This window comes from Dendrobates tinctorius, unplaced genomic scaffold, assembly GCF_039654945.1.
Source record: "Dendrobates tinctorius isolate UK_male_01 unplaced genomic scaffold, ASM3965494v1 ptg000028l, whole genome shotgun sequence".
NCBI lineage: Eukaryota > Metazoa > Chordata > Amphibia > Anura > Dendrobatidae > Dendrobates > Dendrobates tinctorius.
Window position 1 is genome coordinate 28,121,876 of NW_027361696.1, and position 26,058 is coordinate 28,147,933.

Below are 26,058 nucleotides of genomic sequence, written 5' to 3' on the forward strand. Positions count from 1 at the left end.
GAGCACACATCAGACACATTACACAAGCACAGTGCACACATCAGACACATCACACAAGCACAGAGCACACATCAGACACATCACACAAGCACAGTGCACATATCAGACACATCACACAAGCACAGAGCGCACATCAGACACATCACACAAGCACAGAGCACACATCAGACACATCACACAAGCACAGAACACACATCAGACACATCTCACAAGCACAGAGCACACATCAGACACATCACACAAGCACATAGCACACATCAGACACATCACACAAGCGCAGAATGCACATCAGACACATCACACAAGCACATAGCACACATCAGACACATCACACAAGCACAGAACACACATCAGACACATCACACAAGCACAGAACACACATCAGACACATCACACAAGCACAGAGCACACATCAGACACATCACACAAGTACAGAGCGCACATCAGACACATCACACAAGGACAGAGCACACATCAGACACATCACACAAGTACAGAGCACACATCAGACACATCACACAAGGACATAGTACACATCAGACACATCACACAAGCACAGAGCACACATCAGACACATCACACAAGGACATAGTACACATCAGACACATCACACAAACACAGAGCACACATCAGACACATCACACAAGGACAGAGCACACATCAGACACATCACACAAGGACAGAGCACACAACAGACACATCACACAAGCACAGAACACACATCAGACACATCATACGAGCACAGCCCACACATCAGACACATCACACAAGCACAGAGCACATATCAGACACATCACACAAGCACAGAGCACACATCAGACACATCACACAAGCACAGAAGAGACATCTGACACATCACACAAGCACAGTGAACACATGAGACATATAAAACAAGCACAGAACACACATCAGACACATCACACAAGCACAGTGCACACATCAGACACATCACACAAGCACAGACCACACATCAGACACATTACCCAAGCACAGAGCACACATCAGACACATCACACAAGCACAGAGCACACATCAGACACATCACACAAGGACATAGTACACATCAGACACATCACACAAACACAGAGCACACATCAGACACATCACACAAGGACAGAGCACACATCAGACACATCACACAAGGACAGAGCACACATCAGACACATCACACAAGCACAGAACACACATCAGACACATCATACGAGCACAGCCCACACATCAGACACATCACACAAGCACAGAGCACATATCAGACACATCACACAAGCACAGAGCACACATCAGACACATCACACAAGCACAGAAGAGACATCTGACACATCACACAAGCACAGTGAACACATGAGACATATAAAACAAGCACAGAACACACATCAGACATATCACACAAGCACAGTGCACACATCAGACACATCACACAAGCACAGTGAACACATGAGACATATAAAACAAGCACAGAACGCACATCAGACACATTACCCAAGCACAGAGCACACATCAGACACATCACACAAGCACAGAACACACATCAGACACATCACACAAGCAGAGAACACACATCAGACACATCACACAAGTGCAGAGCACACATCAGACACATCACACAAGAACAGAGCACACATCAGACACATTACCCTAGCACAGAGCAGACATCAGACACATCACACAAGGACAGAGCACACATCAGACACATCACACAAGCACAGAACACACATCAGACACATCACACAAGCACAGAGCACACATCAGACACATCACACAAGCACAGTGCACACATCAGACACATTACACAAGCAAAGAGAGCACATCAGACACATTACACAAGCACAGAGCACACATCAGACACATCACACAAGCACAGAGCACACATCAGACACATCACACAAGCACAGAGCACATATTAGACATATCACACAAGCAGAGAGCACACATCAGACACATCACACAAGCAAATACCACACATCACACAAACACAGAGCACACATCAGACACATCACACAAACACAGAGCACACATCAGACACATCACACAAGAACAGAGCACACATCAGACACATCACCCAAGCACATAGCACACATCAGACACATTACCCTAGCACAGAGCACACATCAGACAAATCACACAAGTCCAGAGCACACATCAGACACATCACACAAGAACAGAGCACACATCAGACACATCACACAAGCACAGAGCACACATCAGACACATCACCAAGCACAAAGCACACATCAGACACATCACACAAGCATAGAGCACACATCAGACACATCACACAAGCACAGAGCACACATCAGACCCATTACACAAGCACAGAGCACACATCAGACACATCACAAAAACACAGAGCACACATCAGACACATAACACAAGTACAGAGCACACATCACACAAGTACAGAACACACATCATACACATCACACAAGCACAGAGCACACATCAGACACATTACACAAGCACAGAGCACACATCAGACACATCACACAAGCACATAGCAAACACCAGACACATTACACAAACACAGAGCACACATCAGACACATCACACAAGCATATAGCACACATCAGACACATTACACAAGCACAGAGCACACATCAGACACATCACACACGCACATAGCACACACCAGACACATTACCCTAGCACAGAGCACACACATCACACAAGCATAGAGCACACATCAGACACATCACACAAACACAGAACACACATCAGACACATCACACAAACACAGAGCACACATCAGACACATCACACAAGAACAGAGCACACATCAGACACATCACACAAACACAGAGCACACATCAGACACATCACACAAGCACAGAACACACATCAGACACATCACACAAGCACAGAAGACACATCAGACACATCACACAAGTGCAGAGCACACATCAGACACATTACCCTAGCACAGAGCACACATCAGACACATCACACAAGGACAGAGCACACATCAGACACATCACACAAGCACAGAACACACATCAGACACATCATACGAGCACAGCCCACAAATCAGACACATCAGACAAGCACAGAGCACACATCAGACACATCAAACAAGCACAGAGCACACATCAGACACATCACGCAAGCGCAGAACACACATCAGACACATCACACAAGCACAGAAGACACATCAGACACATCACACAAGCACAGAGAACACATCAGACACATCACACAAGCACAGCCCACATATAAGACACATCACACAAGCACAGAGCACACATCAGACACATCACACAAGCACAGAGCACACATCAGACACATCACACAAGCACAGAAGACACATCAGACACATCACACAAGTACAGAGTACACATCAGACACATCACACAAGCACAGTGCACACATCAGACATATCACACAAGCACAGAACACACATCAGACACATCACACAAGCACTGAGCACACATTAGACATCACAGAAGCACATAGCACATATTAGACACATCACAGAAGCACATAGCACACATCAGACACATTACACAAGGACAGAGCGCACATCAGACACATCACACAAGCACAGAACACTCATCAGACACATCACACAAGCACAGTGAACACATCAGACATATCACACAAGCAAAGAACACACATCAGACACATTACCCAAGCACAGAGCACACATCAGACACATCACACAAGCACAGAGCACAAATCAGGCACATCACACATGCATAGAGCACCCATCAGACACTTCACACAAGCACAGAACACACATCAGACACATCACACAATCACAGAGCACACATCAGACACTTCACACAAGCACAGAACACACATCAGACACATCACACAAGCACATAGAACACATCAGACACATTACACAAGCACAGAGCACACATCAGATACATCACACAAGCACAGCGCACATCAGACACATCACACAAGCACAGAGCACACATCAGACACATCACACATGCATAGAGCACCCATCAGACACTTCACACAAGCACAGAACACACATCAGACACATCACACAATCACAGAGCACACATCAGACACATCACACAAGCACAGAGCACACATCAGAGACATTACACAAGCACAGTGCACACATCAGACACATCACACAAGGACAGAGTACACATCAGACACATCACCCAAGCACATAGCACACATCAGACACATCACACAAGCACAGTGCACACATCAGACATATCACACAAGCACTGAGCACACATCAGACCCATCACAGAAGCACATAGCACACATCAGACACATTACACAAGCACAGAGCACACATCAGACACATCACACAAGGACAGAGTACACATCAGACACATTACCCAAGCACAGAGCACACATCAGACACATCACACAAGCACAGTGAACACATCAGACATATCACACAAGCACAGAACACACATCAGACACATCACACAAGCACAGAGCACACATCAGACACATCACACAAGCACAGAGCACACATCAGACACATTACACAAGCACATAGCACACATCAGACACATTACACAAGCACAAAGCGCACATCAGACACATCACACAAGGACAGAGTACACATCAGACACAATACCCAAGCACAGAGCGCACATCAGACACATCACTCAAGGACAGAGTACACATCAGACACATTACCCAAGCACAGAGCACACATCAGACACATCATACAAGCACAGAGCACACATCAGACACATTACACAAGCACAGAGCACACATCAGACACATTACACAAGCACAGAGCACACATCAGACACATCACACAAGCACAGAGCACACATCAGACACATTACACAAGCACAGAGCACACATCAGACACATCACACAAGCAGAGAGCACACATCAGACACATCACACAAGCACATAGCACACATCACACAAGCACAGACCACACATCAGACACATCGCACACAATCACAGATCACACATCAGGAACATCACACAAGCACAGAACGCACATCAGACACATCACACAAGCACAGTGCACACATCAGACACATCTCACAAGCACAGAACACACATCAGACACATCTCACAAGCACAGAGCACACATCAGACACATCACACAAGCACAGAGCACACATCAGACACATCACACAAGCACAGAGCGCACATCAGACACATCACACAAGCACAGAGCACACATCAGACACATCACACAAGCACAGAGCACACACCAGACACATCGCACAATCACAGAACACACATCAGACACATCACACAATCACAGAGCACACATCAGACACATCACACAAGCACAGAACACACATCAGACACATCACACAATCACAGAGCACACATCAGGCACATCACACAAGCACAGAACACACATCAGACACATCACACAATCACAGAGCACACATCAGACACATCACACAAGCACATAGCACACATCAGACACATCACACAATCACAGAGCACACATCAGACACATCACACAAGCACAGAACACACATCAGACACATCACACAATCACAGAGCACACATCAGACACATCACACAAGCACAGAACACACATCAGACACATCACACAAGCACAGAACACACTTCAGACACATTACACAAGCACAGTGCACACATCAGACACATCACACAAGCACATTGCACACATCAGACATATCACACAAGCACAGAGCACACATCAGACACATTACACAAGCACAGAGCGCACATCAGACACATCACACAAGCACAGTGAACACATCAGACATATCACACAAGCACAGAACACACATTAGACACATTACCTAAGCACAGAGCACACATCAGACACATCACACTAGCACAGAGCACACATCAGACACATTACACAAGCACATAGCACACATCAGACACATTACACAAGCACATAGCACACATCAGACACATCACACAAGGACAGAGTACACATCAGACACATTACCCAAGCACAGAGCACACATCAGACACATCACACAAGGACAGAGTACACATCAGACACATTACCCAAGCACAGAGCACACATCAGACACATCACACAAGGACAGAGTACACATCAGACACATCACACAAGCACAGAGCACACATCAGACACATTACACAAGCACATAGCACACATCAGACACATTACACAAGCACATAGCACACATCAGACACATCACACAAGGACAGAGTACACATCAGACACATTACCCAAGCACAGAGCACACATCAGACACATCACACAAGCACAGAGCACACATCAGACACATTACATAAGCACAGAGCACACATCAGACACATCACACAAGCACAGAGCACACATCAGACACATCACACAAGCAGAGAGCACACATCACACAAGCACAGAGCACACATCAGGCACATCACACAAGCATAGAACACATATGACACATCACACAAGCACAGAACACACATCAGACACATCACACAATCACAGAGCACACATCAGACACATCACACAAGCACATAGCACACATTAGACACATCACACAAGCACAGAGCACACATCAGACACATCACACAAGCACAGAGCACACATCAGACACATCACACAAGCAAAGAACACACATCAGACACATCACACAAGCACAGAGCACACATCAGACACATCATACAAGCACAGAACACACATCAGACACATCTCACAAGCACAGAGCACACATCAGACACATCACACAAGCACATAGCACACATCAGACACATCACACAAGCTCAGAATGCACATCAGACACATCACATAAGCACAGAGCACACATCAGACACATCACACAAGCACAGAGCACACATCAGACACATCACACAAGGTCAGGACAGAGTACATATCAGGCACATCACCCAAGCACATAGCATACATCAGACACATCACACAAGCACAGAGCACATATCAGACACATCACACAAGCACAGAACACACATCAGACACATCACACAAGCACAGAGCACACATCAGACACATCCCACAAGCACAGAGCACACATCAAACAAATTACACAAGCACAGTGCACACATCAGACACATCACACAAGGACAGAGCACACATCAGAAACATTACACAAGTACAGAACACACATCAGACACATTACACAAGCACAGAGCACACATCAGAAACATTACACAAGGACAGAGCACACATCAGACACATCACAAAAGCACATAGCACACACCAGACACATTACACAAGCACAGAGCACCCTTCAGACACATCACACAAGCACAGAGCACACATCAGACACATCACACAAGCACAGAGCACACATCAGACACATCACACAAACACAGAGCACACATCAGACACATCACACAAGAACAGAGCACACATCAGACACATCACACAAACACAGAGCACACATCAGACACATCACACAAGCACATAGCACACATCAGACACATCACAAAAGCACAGAACACACATCAGACACATCACACAAGCACAGAACACACATCAGACACATTACCCTAGCACAGAGCACACATCAGACACATCACACAAGAACAGATCACACATCAGACACATTACACAAGAACAGAGCACACATCAGACACATTACACAAGCACAGAGCAGACATCAGACACATCACACAAGCACAGAACACACATCAGACACATCATACGAGCACAGCCCACACATCAGACACATCACACAAGCACAGCCCACACATCAGACACATCACACAAGCACAGAGCACACATCAGACACATCACACAAGCACAGACCACACATCAGACACATCACACAAGCACAGATCACACATCAGACACATCACACAAGCACATAACACACATCAGACACATCTCACAAGCACAGAGCACACATCAGACACATCACACAAGCGCAGAACAAACATCAGACACATCACACAAGCACAGTGCACACATCAGACACATCATACGAGCACAGCCCACACATCAGACACATCACACAAGCACAGCCCACACATCAGACACATTACACAAGCACAGAGCACACATCAGACACATCACACAAGCACAGACCACACATCAGACACATCACACAAGCACAGATCACACATCAGACACATCACACAAGCACATAACACACATCAGACACATCTCACAAGCACAGAGCACACATCAGACACATCACACAAGCGCAGAACAAACATCAGACACATCACACAAGCACAGTGCACACATCAGACACATCACACAAGCACAGAACACACATCAGACACATCTCACAAGCACAGAGCACACATCAGACACATCACACAAGCGCAGAACGCACATCAGACTCAACACAAAAGCACAGTGCGCACGTAAGACACATCACACAAGCAGAGAGCACACATCAGACACATCACACAAGCACAGAGCACACACCAGACACATCACACAAGCACAGAGCACACATCAGGCACATCACACAAGCAGAGAGCACACATCAGACAAATTACACAAGCACAGAACACACATCAGACACATCACACAAGCACAGAGCACACATCAGACACATTACACAAGCACATAGCACACATCAGACACATCACACAAGCACAGAGCACACATCAGACACATTACACAAGCACAGTGCACACATCAGACACAACACACAAGGATAGAGAACACATCAGACATCTCACCCAAGCACATAGCACACATCAGACACATCACACAAGCACAGAGCACACATCAGACACATCACACAAACCCAGAACACACATCAGACACATCACACAGGCACAGAGCACATATCAGACACATCACACAAGCACAGAACACACATCAGACACATCACACAAGCACAGAGCACAAATCAGACACATCACACAAGCACAGAGCACACATCAGACATATCACACAAGCACAGAACACACATCAGACACATCACACAAGCACAGTGCACACATCAGACACATCACACAAGGACAGAGCACACATCAGACACATCACACAAGCACAGAGCACACATCAGACATATCACACAAGCACAGTGCACACATCAGACACATCACACAAGCACAGTGCACACATCAGACACATCACACAAGTACAGAGCACACATCAGACACATCACACAAGCACAGAGCGCACATCAGACACATCACAAAAGCACATAGCACATATCAGACACATTACACAAGCACAGAGCACACATCAGATACATCACACAAGCACAGAGCACACATCAGACACATCACACAAGCACAGAGCACACATCAGACACATCACACAAGCACAGAGCACACATCATACACATCACACAAGCACAGAGCACACATCAGGCACATCACATAAGCACAGTGCACACATCAGACACATCACACAAGCACAGAACACACATCAGGCACATCACACGAGCATAGAACACATATGACACATCACACAAGCACAGAACACACATCAGACACATCACACAATCACAGAGCGCACATCAGACACATCACACAAGCAGAGAGCACACATCAGACACATCACACAAGCACATAGCACGCATGAGACACATCACACAAGCACAGAGCACACATCATACACATCACACAAGCACAGAGCACACATCAGGCACATCACATAAGCACAGTGCACACATCAGACACATCACACAAGCACAGAACACACATCAGGCACATCACACAAGCATAGAACACATATGACACATCACACAAGCACAGAACACACATCAGACACATCACACAATCACAGAGCGCACATCAGACACATCACACAAGCACAGAGCACACATCAGACACATCACACAAGCACAGAGCACACATCAGACACATCACACAAGCACAGAGCGCACATCAGACACATCACACAAGAACAGAGCACACATCAGACACATCACACAAGCACAGAACACACATCAGACACATCACACAAGTGCAGAGCACACATCAGACATATCACACAAGAACAGAGCACACATCAGACACATCACCCAAGCACCTAGCACACATCAGACACATCACACAAGCACAGAGCACACATCAGACACATCACACAAGGACAGAGCACACATCATACACATCACACAAGCACAGAACACACATCAGACACATCATACGAGCACAGCCCACACATCAGACACATCACACAAGCACAGAGCACACATCAGACACATCACACAAGGACAGAGCACACATCAGACACATCACACAAGCACAGAACACACATCAGACACATCATACGAGCACAGCCCACACATCAGACACATCACACGAGCACAGAGCACACATCAGACACATCACACAAGCACAGAGCACACATCAGACACATCACACAAGCGCAGAACACACATCAGACACATCACCCAAGCACAGAGCACACATCAGACACATCACACAAGCACAGAGTACACATCAGACACATCACACAAACACAGGGCACACATCAGACACGTCACCAAGCACAAAGCACACATCAGACACATCACACAAGTAGAAAGCACACATCAGACACATTACGCAAGCACAGAGCACACATCAGACACATCTCACAAGCACAGAGCACACATCAGACACATCACACAAGCACAGAGCACACATCAGACACATCACACAAACACAGAGCACACATCAGAAACATCACACAAGAACAGAGCACAAATCAGACACATCACACAAGCACATAGCACACATCAGACACATTACCCTAGCACAGAGCACACATCAGACACATCACACAAGAACAGAGCACACATCAGACACATCACACAAGCACAGAGCACACATCAGACACATCACCAAGCACAAAGCACACATGAGACATATCACACAAGCATAGAGCACACATCAGACACATCACACAAGCACAGAGCACACATCAGACACATCACACAAACACAGAGCACACATCAGACACATCACACAAGTACAGAGCCCACATCCGATACATCACACAAGTACAGAGCACACATCACACAAGTACAGAACACACATCATCCACATCACACAAGCACAGAGCACACATCAGACACATTACACAAGCACAGAGCACACATCAGACACATCACACAAGGACAGAGTACACATCAGACACATTACACAAGCATATAGCCCACATCAGACACATTACAGAAGCACAGAGCACACATCAGACACATCACACAAGCATAGAGCACACATCAGACACATCACACAAGCACAGAGCACACATCACACACATCACACAAGCATAGAGCACACATCAGACACATCAAACAAGCACAGAGCACACATCAGACACATCACACAAACACAGAGCACACATCAGACACGTCACCAAGCACAAAGCACACATCAGACACATCACACAAGCACAGAGCACACATCAGACACATCACACAAGGACAGAGCACACAACAGATACATCACACAAGCACAGAACACACATCAGACACATCACACAAGCACAGAGCACACATCAGACACATCAAACACGCACAGAGCACACATCAGACACATCACACAAACACAGAGCACACATCAGACACGTCACCAAGCACAAAGCACACATCAGACACATCACACAAGTTCAAAGCACACATCAGACACATTACGCAAGCACAGAGCACACATCAGACACATCACACAAGCACAGAGCACACATCAGACACATCACACAAGCACAGAGCACACATCAGACACATCACACAAACACAGAGCACACATCAGACACATCACACAAGAACAGAGCACACATCAGAAACATCACCCAAGCACATAGCACACATCAGACACATCACACAAGCACAGAACACACATCAGACACATCACACAAGCGCAGAACACACATCAGACACATCACCCAAGCACAGAGCACACATCAGACACATCACACAAGCACAGAGTACACATCAGACACATCACACAAACACAGAGCACACATCAGACACGTCACCAAGCACAAAGCACACATCAGACACATCACACAAGTTCAAAGCACACATCAGACACATTACGCAAGCACAGAGCACACATCAGACACATCACACAAGCACAGAGCACACATCAGACACATCACACAAGCACAGAGCACACATCAGACACATCACACAAACACAGAGCACACATCAGACACATCACACAAGAACAGAGCACACATCAGACACATCACCCAAGCACATAGCACACATCAGACACATCACCAAGCACAAAGCACACATCAGACACATCACACAAGCATAGAGCACACATCAGACACATCACACAAGCACAGAGCACACATCAGACCCATTACACATGCACAGAGCACACATCAGACACATCACACAAACACAGAGCACACATCAGACACATCACACAAGTACAGAGCACACATCACACAAGTACAGAACACACATCATACACATCACACAAGCACAGAGCACACATCAGACACATTACACAAGCACAGAGCACACATCAGACACATCACACAAGGACAGAGTACACATCAGACACATCACACAAGCATTTAGCACACATCAGACACATTACACAAGCACAGAGCACACACCAGACACATCACACAAGCATAGAGCACACATCAGACACATCACACAAACACAGAGCACACATCAGACACATCACACAAGAACAGAGCACACATCAGACACATCACACAAGCACAGAACACACATCAGACACATCACACAAGTGCAGAGCACACATCAGACACATCACACAAGCGCAGAACACACATCAGACACATCACACAAGCACAGAAGACACATCAGACACATTACACAAGAATAGAGCACACATCAGACACATCACTCAAGCACCTAGCACACATCAGACACATTACCCTAGCACAGAGCACACATCAGACACATCACACAAGCACAGAACACACATCAGACACATCATACGAGCACAGCCCACACATCAGACACATCACACAAGCACAGAGCACACATGAGACACATCACACAAGCACAGAGCACACATCAGACATATCACACAAGCGCAGAACACACATCAGACACATCACACAAGCACAGAAGACACATCAGACACATCACACAAGCACAGAGAACACATCAGACACATCACACAAGCACAGCCCACATATAAGACACATCACACAAGCACAGAGCACACATCAGACACATCACACAAGCACAGAGCACACATCAGACACATCACACAAGCACAGAAGACACATCAGACACATCACACAAGTACAGAGCACACATCAGACATATCACACAAGCAAAGAGCACACATCAGACACATCACACAAGCACAGAGCACACATCAGACACATCACACAAGCACATAGCACACATCAGACATATAACACAAGCACAGAACACACATCAGACACATCACACAAGCACAGTGCACACATCAGACATATCACACAAGCACAGAACACACATCAGACACATCACACAAGCACTGAGCACACATCAGACACATTACACAAGCACAGAACACACATCAGACACATCACACAAGCAAAGAACACACATCAGACACATTACCCAAGCACAGAGCACACATCAGACACATCACACAAGCACAGAACACACATCAGACACATTACACAAGCACAGAGCGCACATCAGACACATCACACAAGCACAGAACACACATCAGACATATCACACAAGCAAAGAACACACATCAGACACATTACCCAAGCACAGAGCACACATCAGACACATCACACAAGCACAGATCACAAATCAGACACATCACACAAGCACATAGAACACATCAGACACATTACACAAGCACAGAGCACACATCAGACACATCACACAAGCACAGCGCACATCAGACACATCACACAAGCACAGAGCACCCATCAGACACTTCACACAAGCACAGAACACACATCAGACACATCACACAAGCACAGAGCACACATCAGACACATTACACAAGCACAGTGCACACATCAGACACATCACACAAGGACAGAGTACACATCAGACACATCACACAAGTGCAGAGCACACATCCGACACATCACACAAGTACAGAGCACACATCACACAAGTACAGAACACACATCATACACATCACACAAGGACAGAGCACACATCAGACATATCACACATGCATAGAGCACCCATCAGACACTTCACACAAGCACAGAACACACATCAGACACATCACACAAGCACAGAGCACACATCAGACACATTACACAAGCACAGTGCACACATCAGACACATCACACAAGGACAGAGTACACATCAGACACATCACACAAGTGCAGAGCACACATCCGACACATCACACAAGTACAGAGCACACATCACACAAGTACAGAACACACATCATACACATCACACAAGGACAGAGCACACAACAGACACATCACACAAGCACAGAGCACACATCAGACACATTACACAAGCACAGAGCACACATCAGACACATCACACAAGCATAGAGCACACATCAGACACATCACACAAACACAGAGCACACATCAGACACATCACACAAACACAGAGCACACATCAGACACATCACACAAGAACAGAGCACACATCAGACACATCACACAAACACAGAACACACATCAGACACATCACACAAGCACAGAACACACATCAGACACATCACACAAGTGCAGAGCACACATCAGACACATCACACAACTCCAGAGCACACATCAGACACATCACGCAAGCACCTAGCACACATCAGACACATTACCCTAGCACAGATCACACATCAGACACATCACACAAGGACAGAGCACACATCAGACACATCACACAAGCACAGAACACACATCAGACACATCACAGAAGCACAGAAGACACATCAGACACATCACACAAGCACAGTGAACACATCAGATATATCCCCAAGCACAGAACACACATCAGACATATCACACAAGCACAGAGCACACATCAGACACATCACACAAGCACAGAGCACACATCAGACACATCACACAAGCACAATGAACACATCAGACATATAACACAAGCACAGAACACACATCAGACACATCACACAAGCACAGTGCACACATCAGACATATCACACAAGCACAGAACACACATCAGACACATCACACAAGCACTGAGCACACATCAGACACATCACAGAAGCACATAGCACACATCAGACACATTACACAAGCACAGAGCGCATATCAGACACATCACCCAAGCACAGAACACACATCAGACACATCACACAAGCACTGAGCACACATCAGACACATCACAGAAGCACATAGCACACATCAGACACATTACACAAGCACAGAGCGCATATAAGACACATCACCCAAGCACAGAACACACATCAGACATATCACACAAGGACAGAGTACACATCAGACACATCACACAAGCACAGTGCACACATGAGACATATCACACAAGGACAGAGTACACATCAGACACATTACCCAAGCACATAGCACACATCAGACACATTACACAAGCACAGAGCACACATCAGACACATTACACAAGCACAGAGCACACATCAGACACATTACACAAGCAGAGAGCACACATCAGACACATCACACAAGCAGAGAGCACACATCAGACACATCACACAAGCACATAGCACACATCACACAAGCACAGACCACACATCAGACACATCACAAAAGCACAGAACACACATCAGACACATCACACAAGCACAGAGCACACATCAGACACATTACACAAGCACATAGCACACATCAGACACATCACACAAGCACAGAGCACACATCAGACACATTACACAAGCACAGTGCACACATCAGACACATCACACAAGGACAGAGTACACATCAGACATCTCACCCAAGCACATAGCACACATCAGACACATCACACAAGCACAGAGCACACATCAGACACATCACACATGCACAGAGCACATATCAGACACATCACACAAACCCAGAACACACATCAGACACATCACACAGGCACTGAGCACACATCAGACTCATCACACAAGCACAGAACACACATCAGACACATCACACAAGCACAGAGCACAAATCAGACACATCACACAAGCACAGAACACACATCAGACACATCACACAAGGACAGAGCACACATCAGACACATCACACAAGCACAGAACACACATCAGACACATCATACGAGCACAGCCCACACATCAGACACATCACACAAGCACAGAGCACACATGAGACACATCACACAAGCACAGAACACAGATCAGACACATCACACAAGCACAGAAGACACATCAGACACATCACACAAGCACAGAGAACACATCAGACACATCACACAAGCACAGCCCACATATAAGACACATCACACAAGCACAGAGCACACATCAGACACATCACACAAGCACAGAGCACACATCAGACACATCACACAAGCGCAGAACACACATCAGACACATCACACAAGCACAGAGAACACATCAGACACATCACACAAGCACAGCCCACATATAAGACACATCACACAAGCACAGAGCACACATCAGACACATCACACAAGCACAGAGCACACATCAGACACATCACACAAGCACAGAAGACACATCAGACACATCACACAAGTACAGAGCACACATCAGACATATCACACAAGCAAAGAGCACACATCAGACACATCACACAAGCACAGAGCACACATCAGACACATCACACAAGCACATAGCACACATCAGACATATAACACAAGCACAGAACACACATCAGACACATCACACAAGCACAGTGCACACATCAGACATATCACACAAGCACAGAACACACATCAGACACATCACACAAGCACTGAGCACACATCAGACACATTACACAAGCACAGAACACACATCAGACACATCACACAAGCAAAGAACACACATCAGACACATTACCCAAGCACAGAGCACACATCAGACACATCACACAAGCACAGAACACACATCAGACACATTACACAAGCACAGAGCGCACATCAGACACATCACACAAGCACAGAACACACATCAGACATATCACACAAGCAAAGAACACACATCAGACACATTACCCAAGCACAGAGCACACATCAGACACATCACACAAGCACAGATCACAAATCAGACACATCACACAAGCACATAGAACACATCAGACACATTACACAAGCACAGAGCACACATCAGACACATCACACAAGCACAGCGCACATCAGACACATCACACAAGCACAGAGCACCCATCAGACACTTCACACAAGCACAGAACACACATCAGACACTTCACACAAGCACAGAACACACATCAGACACATCACACAAGCACAGAGCACACATCAGACACATTACACAAGCACAGTGCACACATCAGACACATCACACAAGGACAGAGTACACATCAGACACATCACACAAGTGCAGAGCACACATCCGACACATCACACAAGTACAGAGCACACATCACACAAGTACAGAACACACATCATACACATCACACAAGGACAGAGCACACATCAGACATATCACACATGCATAGAGCACCCATCAGACACTTCACACAAGCACAGAACACACATCAGACACATCACACAAGCACAGAGCACACATCAGACACATTACACAAGCACAGTGCACACATCAGACACATCACACAAGGACAGAGTACACATCAGACACATCACACAAGTGCAGAGCACACATCCGACACATCACACAAGTACAGAGCACACATCACACAAGTACAGAACACACATCATACACATCACACAAGGACAGAGCACACAACAGACACATCACACAAGCACAGAGCACACATCAGACACATTACACAAGCACAGAGCACACATCAGACACATCACACAAGCATAGAGCACACATCAGACACATCACACAAACACAGAGCACACATCAGACACATCACACAAACACAGAGCACACATCAGACACATCACACAAGAACAGAGCACACATCAGACACATCACACAAACACAGAACACACATCAGACACATCACACAAGCACAGAACACACATCAGACACATCACACAAGTGCAGAGCACACATCAGACACATCACACAACTCCAGAGCACACATCAGACACATCACGCAAGCACCTAGCACACATCAGACACATTACCCTAGCACAGATCACACATCAGACACATCACACAAGGACAGAGCACACATCAGACACATCACACAAGCACAGAACACACATCAGACACATCACAGAAGCACAGAAGACACATCAGACACATCACACAAGCACAGTGAACACATCAGATATATCCCCAAGCACAGAACACACATCAGACATATCACACAAGCACAGAGCACACATCAGACACATCACACAAGCACAGAGCACACATCAGACACATCACACAAGCACAATGAACACATCAGACATATAACACAAGCACAGAACACACATCAGACACATCACACAAGCACAGTGCACACATCAGACATATCACACAAGCACAGAACACACATCAGACACATCACACAAGCACTGAGCACACATCAGACACATCACAGAAGCACATAGCACACATCAGACACATTACACAAGCACAGAGCGCATATCAGACACATCACCCAAGCACAGAACACACATCAGACACATCACACAAGCACTGAGCACACATCAGACACATCACAGAAGCACATAGCACACATCAGACACATTACACAAGCACAGAGCGCATATAAGACACATCACCCAAGCACAGAACACACATCAGACATATCACACAAGGACAGAGTACACATCAGACACATCACACAAGCACAGTGCACACATGAGACATATCACACAAGGACAGAGTACACATCAGACACATTACCCAAGCACATAGCACACATCAGACACATTACACAAGCACAGAGCACACATCAGACACATTACACAAGCACAGAGCACACATCAGACACATTACACAAGCAGAGAGCACACATCAGACACATCACACAAGCAGAGAGCACACATCAGACACATCACACAAGCACATAGCACACATCACACAAGCACAGACCACACATCAGACACATCACAAAAGCACAGAACACACATCAGACACATCACACAAGCACAGAGCACACATCAGACACATTACACAAGCACATAGCACACATCAGACACATCACACAAGCACAGAGCACACATCAGACACATTACACAAGCACAGTGCACACATCAGACACATCACACAAGGACAGAGTACACATCAGACATCTCACCCAAGCACATAGCACACATCAGACACATCACACAAGCACAGAGCACACATCAGACACATCACACATGCACAGAGCACATATCAGACACATCACACAAACCCAGAACACACATCAGACACATCACACAGGCACTGAGCACACATCAGACTCATCACACAAGCACAGAACACACATCAGACACATCACACAAGCACAGAGCACAAATCAGACACATCACACAAGCACAGAACACACATCAGACACATCACACAAGGACAGAGCACACATCAGACACATCACACAAGCACAGAACACACATCAGACACATCATACGAGCACAGCCCACACATCAGACACATCACACAAGCACAGAGCACACATGAGACACATCACACAAGCACAGAACACAGATCAGACACATCACACAAGCACAGAAGACACATCAGACACATCACACATGCACAGAGAACACATCAGACACATCACACAAGCACAGCCCACATATAAGACACATCACACAAGCACAGAGCACACATCAGACACATCACACAAGCACAGAGCACACATCAGACACATCACACAAGCGCAGAACACACATCAGACACATCACACAAGCACAGAGAACACATCAGACACATCACACAAGCACAGCCCACATATAAGACACATCACACAAGCACAGAGCACACATCAGACACATCACACAAGCACAGAGCACACATCAGACACATCACACAAGCACAGAAGACACATCAGACACATCACACAAGTACAGAGCACACATCGGACATATCACACAAGCAAAGAGCACACATCAGACACATCACACAAGCACAGAGCACACATCAGACATATCACACAAGCACAATGAACACATCAGACATATAACACAAGCACAGAACACACATCAGACACATCACACAAGCACAGTGCACACATCAGACACATCACACAAGCACAGAGCACACATCAGACATATCACACAAGCACAATGAACACATCAGACATATAACACAAGCACAGAACACACATCAGACACATCACACAAGCACAGTGCACACATCAGACATATCACACAAGCACAGAAAACACATCAGACACATCACACAAGCACTGAGCACACATCAGACACATCACAGAAGCACATAGCACACATCAGACACATTACACAAGCACAGAGCGCACATCAGACACATCACACAAGCACAGAACACACATCAGACACATCACACAAGCAAAGAACACACATCAGACACATTACCCAAGCACAGAGCACACATCAGACACATCACACAAGCACAGAACACACATCAGACACATTACACAAGCACAGAGCGCACATCAGACACATCACACAAGCACAGAACACACATCAGACACATTACCCAAGAACAGAGCACACATCAGACATATCACACAAGCAAAGAACACACATCAGACACATTACCCAAGCACAGAGCACACATCAGACACATCACACAAGCACAGATCACAAATCAGACACATCACACAAGCACATAGAACACATCAGACACATTACACAAGCACAGAGCACACATCAGACACATCACACAAGCACAGCGCACATCAGACACATCACACAAGCACAGAGCACCCATCAGACACTTCACACAAGCACAGAACACACATCAGACACATCACACAAGCATAGAGCACACATCAGACACATTACACAAGCACAGTGCACACATCAGACACATCACACAAGGACAGAGTACACATCAGACACATCACACAAGTGCAGAGCACACATCCGACACATCACACAAGTACAGAGCACACATCACACAAGTACAGAACACACATCATACACATCACACAAGGACAGAGCACACATCAGACACATCACACATGCATAGAGCACCCATCAGACACTTCACACAAGCACAGAACACACATCAGACACATCACACATGCATAGAGCACCCATCAGACACTTCACACAAGCACAGAGCACACATCAGACACATTACACAAGCACAGTGCACACATCAGACACATCACACAAGGACAGAGTACACATCAGACACATCACACAAGTGCAGAGCACACATCCGACACATCACACAAGTACAGAGCACACATCACACAAGTACAGAACACACATCATACACATCACACAAGGACAGAGCACACATCAGACACATCACACATGCATAGAGCACCCATCAGACACTTCACACAAGCACAGAACACACATCAGACACATCACACAAGCACAGAGCACACATCAGACACATTACACAAGCACAGTGCACACATCAGACACATCACACAAGGACAGAGCACACATCAGACACATTACACAAGCACAGAGCACACAACAGACACATCACACAAGGACAGAGTACACATCAGACACATTACACAAGCATATAGCACACATCAGACACATCACACAAGGACAGAGCACACATCAGACACATCACACAAGCACAGAACACACATCAGACACATCACAGAAGCACAGAAGACACATCAGACACATCACACAAGCACAGTGAACACATCAGATATATCCCCAAGCACAGAACACACATCAGACATATCACACAAGCACAGAGCACACATCAGACACATCACACAAGCACAGAGCACACATCAGACACATCACACAAGCACAGAGCACACATCAGACACATCACACAAGCACAATGAACACATCAGACATATAACACAAGCACAGAACACACATCAGACACATCACACAAGCACAGTGCACACATCAGACATATCACACAAGCACAGAACACACATCAGACACATCACACAAGCACTGAGCACACATCAGACACATCACAGAAGCACAGAACACACATCAGACATATCACACAAGCAAAGAACACACATCAGACACATTACACAAGCACAGAGCGCATATCAGACACATCACCCAAGCACAGAACACACATCAGACATATCACACAAGCAAAGAACACACATCAGACACATTACCCAAGCACAGAGCACACATCAGACACATCACACAAGGACAGAGTACACATCAGACACATCACACAAGCACAGTGCACACATGAGACATATCACACAAGGACAGAGAACACATCAGACACATTACCCAAGCACATAGCACACATCAGACACATTATACAAGCACAGAGTGTACATCAGACACATCACACAAGGACAGAGTACACATCAGACACATTACCCAAGCACATAGCACACATCAGACACATTACACAAGCACAGAGCACACATCAGACACATAACACAAGCACAGAGCACACATCAGACACATTACACAAGCACAGAGCACACATCAGACACATCACACAAGCAGAGAGCACACATCAGACACATCACACAAGCACATAGCACACATCACACAAGCACAGACCACACATCAGACACATCACACAAGCACAGAGCACACATCAGACACATCACACAAGCACAGAGCACACATCAGACACATTACACAAGCACAGTGCACACATCAGACACATCACACAAGGACAGAGTACACATCAGACATCTCACCCAAGCACATAGCACACATCAGACACATCACACAAGCACAGAGCACACATCAGACACATCACACATGCACAGAGCACATATCAGACACATCACACAAACCCAGAACACACATCAGACACATCACACAGGCACTGAGCACACATCAGACACATCACACAAGCACAGAACACACATCAGACACATCACACAAGCACAGAGCACAAATCAGACACATCACACAAGCACAGAACACACATCAGACACATCATACGAGCACAGCCCACACATCAGACACATCACACAAGCACAGAGCACACATGAGACACATCACACAAGCACAGAGCACACATCAGATGTGATGTACAATGTCTGTGAGGTATGGGGTTTTGTCTACAAAATATGATGTTTTCTGTTGTAACTTTCCAGAAAAATCCAGCCCTCTATGCCAATGCAGGCTGTCAGCTCATGCAGCACCTTCCCCCCTCCTCTTTTCGCCCATGGCTCACTCACACACTGACCAGTGCCCCCCTGCCTGGGCTAGCTCTGAAACCTTAAACCAACTTCCTCTCGAAGAGCAGGGGGAAGGGATCCCTTTGTTCGGAAAAACACAGGCTGTATGCCGGTATATGGGAAACATAAAAGTCATATTACGAAAACCATACCCAGTAGAGATATGAAAATCATATTTTTGTAACCTGAGCGGTCCCAGCTTCGATACCGTGTCTCTTTCGAAGTTCCACCCTGCCCAGAACATGAGATATGATTTGCGCCCAAATGGACGGTCATATCGCATAGATGTTTGATGTTTTCTTGATGGGCTCATTACGCTGGGAAACATGATACCACTGATGAGTCCATACCAGCTTCTCCCATAAAGTTATAGCTAATCTAAGTTTTGTAGCCAAAACATAACTTGGATAAGAGAGGTGGGATCAACCCAGAATGCACCTCTCCGCGATGTCACATAGGAAAGTCTATAAGGCATTTCCTGGGCAAACCAGCTCAGAACAGCTGCAGAGTCCGTGCTGACAAGAACTCCAGATGAATGGAGACGTGTGGCTCCTCCCCCCTTAAAGCCGCATGGTCTGCCTAAGGAACAATATGGAACTGTGAGTGTAATCTCTTTGTTTTCTCCACTTTTATTTTATACCTGTACTGTACATATTTTATGTCTCAATTTTATAGCAACTTTTATCTGTAATCACTGTCCTCTTTCGGAAAATAAATGAAATTATTTAGATCTGTCTCCATGCTCTAAGAATCGAACTATACGCCTTTGATAGATAATCGCTACTAATTCAAGGGGTTTGCCACGGACCCTCTTAATTTAACACTGTGAATTAAGTAACCGTGACTGGTGGCAGCGCGTTGTGTACGGCTATTACGGCTTGCTGGCAGTCTAGAAGGGTCTTATATTGCTGAGTAAGGGGCTTCAGCCACAGCATTGATAATTCCCTTACTGCAGAAGCCTAATTGCCGGTTCACAACAGGCAGCCCGTCCGGCGACTAATTATCCTAGGTGCAGTTCCCTGACTGACCTGAGGGTAAGGGGGGCGCCGGAGAGCTGCGAGTTCCAAAGTGGAACTGAGAAAGTGGGATATACATAAATCCCCGCAGTACTTGGAAGATTGATAGCAGTGGTGGGGCATCCAAATTAAACTCCCCCTGCGGCAAATTGTAGAGCGAGATTAGCTTGCTGGATATTTTTGGTCACATGGTGCCAGTGTTGGGATAGCTAAGATAAGCCCCACTGCGCCTGTGATAGCCGTGTGCCGGCATTGTGTCACGCCCCTCCGTCCGCTGATACACCCGTGTCAGTGGTGGGACTGTGACATAGTGGTGACACAGGGTCCGCTGTCCGTCGCGTTTTGGTGGCAGCGGGACCCCCGTTAGTCGTCGCCCGTAAGTGGACGAACGGCCGTGGGCTGTTCGTCACATATTGGTGGCAGAGCGGTGGGATAATCCTAGAGCATTAGTGATTTGGTTTGAGCAATCATTCCTCTCACTAAAGACCTGCACGGTTCCTGCGGGAATCCTGCATCATAGGTTTTGGAGAACAGACTCAGTGGTTACTAGTCCTGAGACATTAGTGTGTACTTGCAAGTATCCCCCTCCCGTTTCTTCGTTTTTCTTTTTCTATCTTTTATTTGGCAACCATGGCGGCGATGACAGTGGAGTGGTATCAGAAGCAGAAAAAGGACACCCTTGCTGGGTTATGCACGTACCGAGGCATAGACGCCGCAGGAGGAACCAAAGATCAAATGATCGCGGCTCTAGTGCAGCTGGACAACGACCAGAATCCAGCGAGCGCAGAAGTTGGCCCAAGTTGCCATGGGGCTGCAGCAGAGGCTCCACTCCTGAGCGCTGGCCCCACATTCAACCAGAACGGGGTGGACCCCTATCTGCAAATGGCCTTCGACGAACTCCCCGCCGAAGACAGGGATGGGCAGGTGAGGCTGATCCAGCAATATCGGCAGGAGGCCCAAGCCGAACGTGAGCGCCAAGCTGAAGCTCAGAGGGCCCATGAGCTGGAGATGCTCCAGCGGGGGTGGAATGCCCCCACAGCCCGAAGCCGTGAGCCCAGCAGCGTCCAGACTCCTAAACCCCGGCCAGAGCATTTTCCCGTAATGGAAAAGGATGGGGACTTGGACACGTTTCTGCGAGCCTTTGAGAAAGCCTGCAGACAGTACCGACTGCCCGAAGACCAATGGGCCAGGTACTTGACCCCAGGGCTAAAGGGCAAAGCTCTGGAGGCGTTTGCTTCTCTTCCGCAAGCGCATGATGATGACTATGACGCCATAAAGCAGGCGCTGATCGCCAAATACCGTCTGACACCTGAGGTATACCGAAAGAAGTTCCGACACCTCCAACGTGGCCCACACGATAGCTACAGTGATGTGGTGCAAGGACTCAGGACCCACTTTGACCAGTGGATCCATGGACTGTCCGTTGAAACCTTTGAGCAGCTACGGGACCTGATGATCAAAGACCAGTTCCTGCATCTCTGCCCAGCTGAGGTCCGACAGTTCATCCTGGACCGCGAACCAACGAACGCGGACAAAGCGGCGCAGATCGCCGACAACCACGAGGCCAACCGGAAGCCCGAGACGCGGAGGCCAGTCGCCACCAGCTGGAAAGGGGGTAAGCCAGCAACCAACCCCAATGCCCCAGCTAGCCGTCCCTCCGGAGGCCCTGTCCCTGTTGCCAACAACAGGCCGGCTACTGACAGTCGCCTGTGTCACCACTGCAAGCGGCCTGGTCACTTCTCTTACACCTGTCCGGATAGGCCGAAGAACCCCCCAGCCAAGGCCCCCGGGCCCAACGCCTCTGTTCTTTTGGTGGGAGGTGTGGTTGGGAGGGCTGACGACAACGTTCAACCTGTTCAGGTGGGGGCCCGTCTTGCTACAGGCCTCAAGGACACCGGGGCTGAACGAACCCTCATCCGTCCTGGACTGGCGGCCCCTGAAGAGTTTGTTGAGGGGAAAACCCTGACTGTCACCGGGATTGGAGGCACCCGTTGTCCCTTGCCAGTGGCACGAGTTTTTCTTGATTGGGGT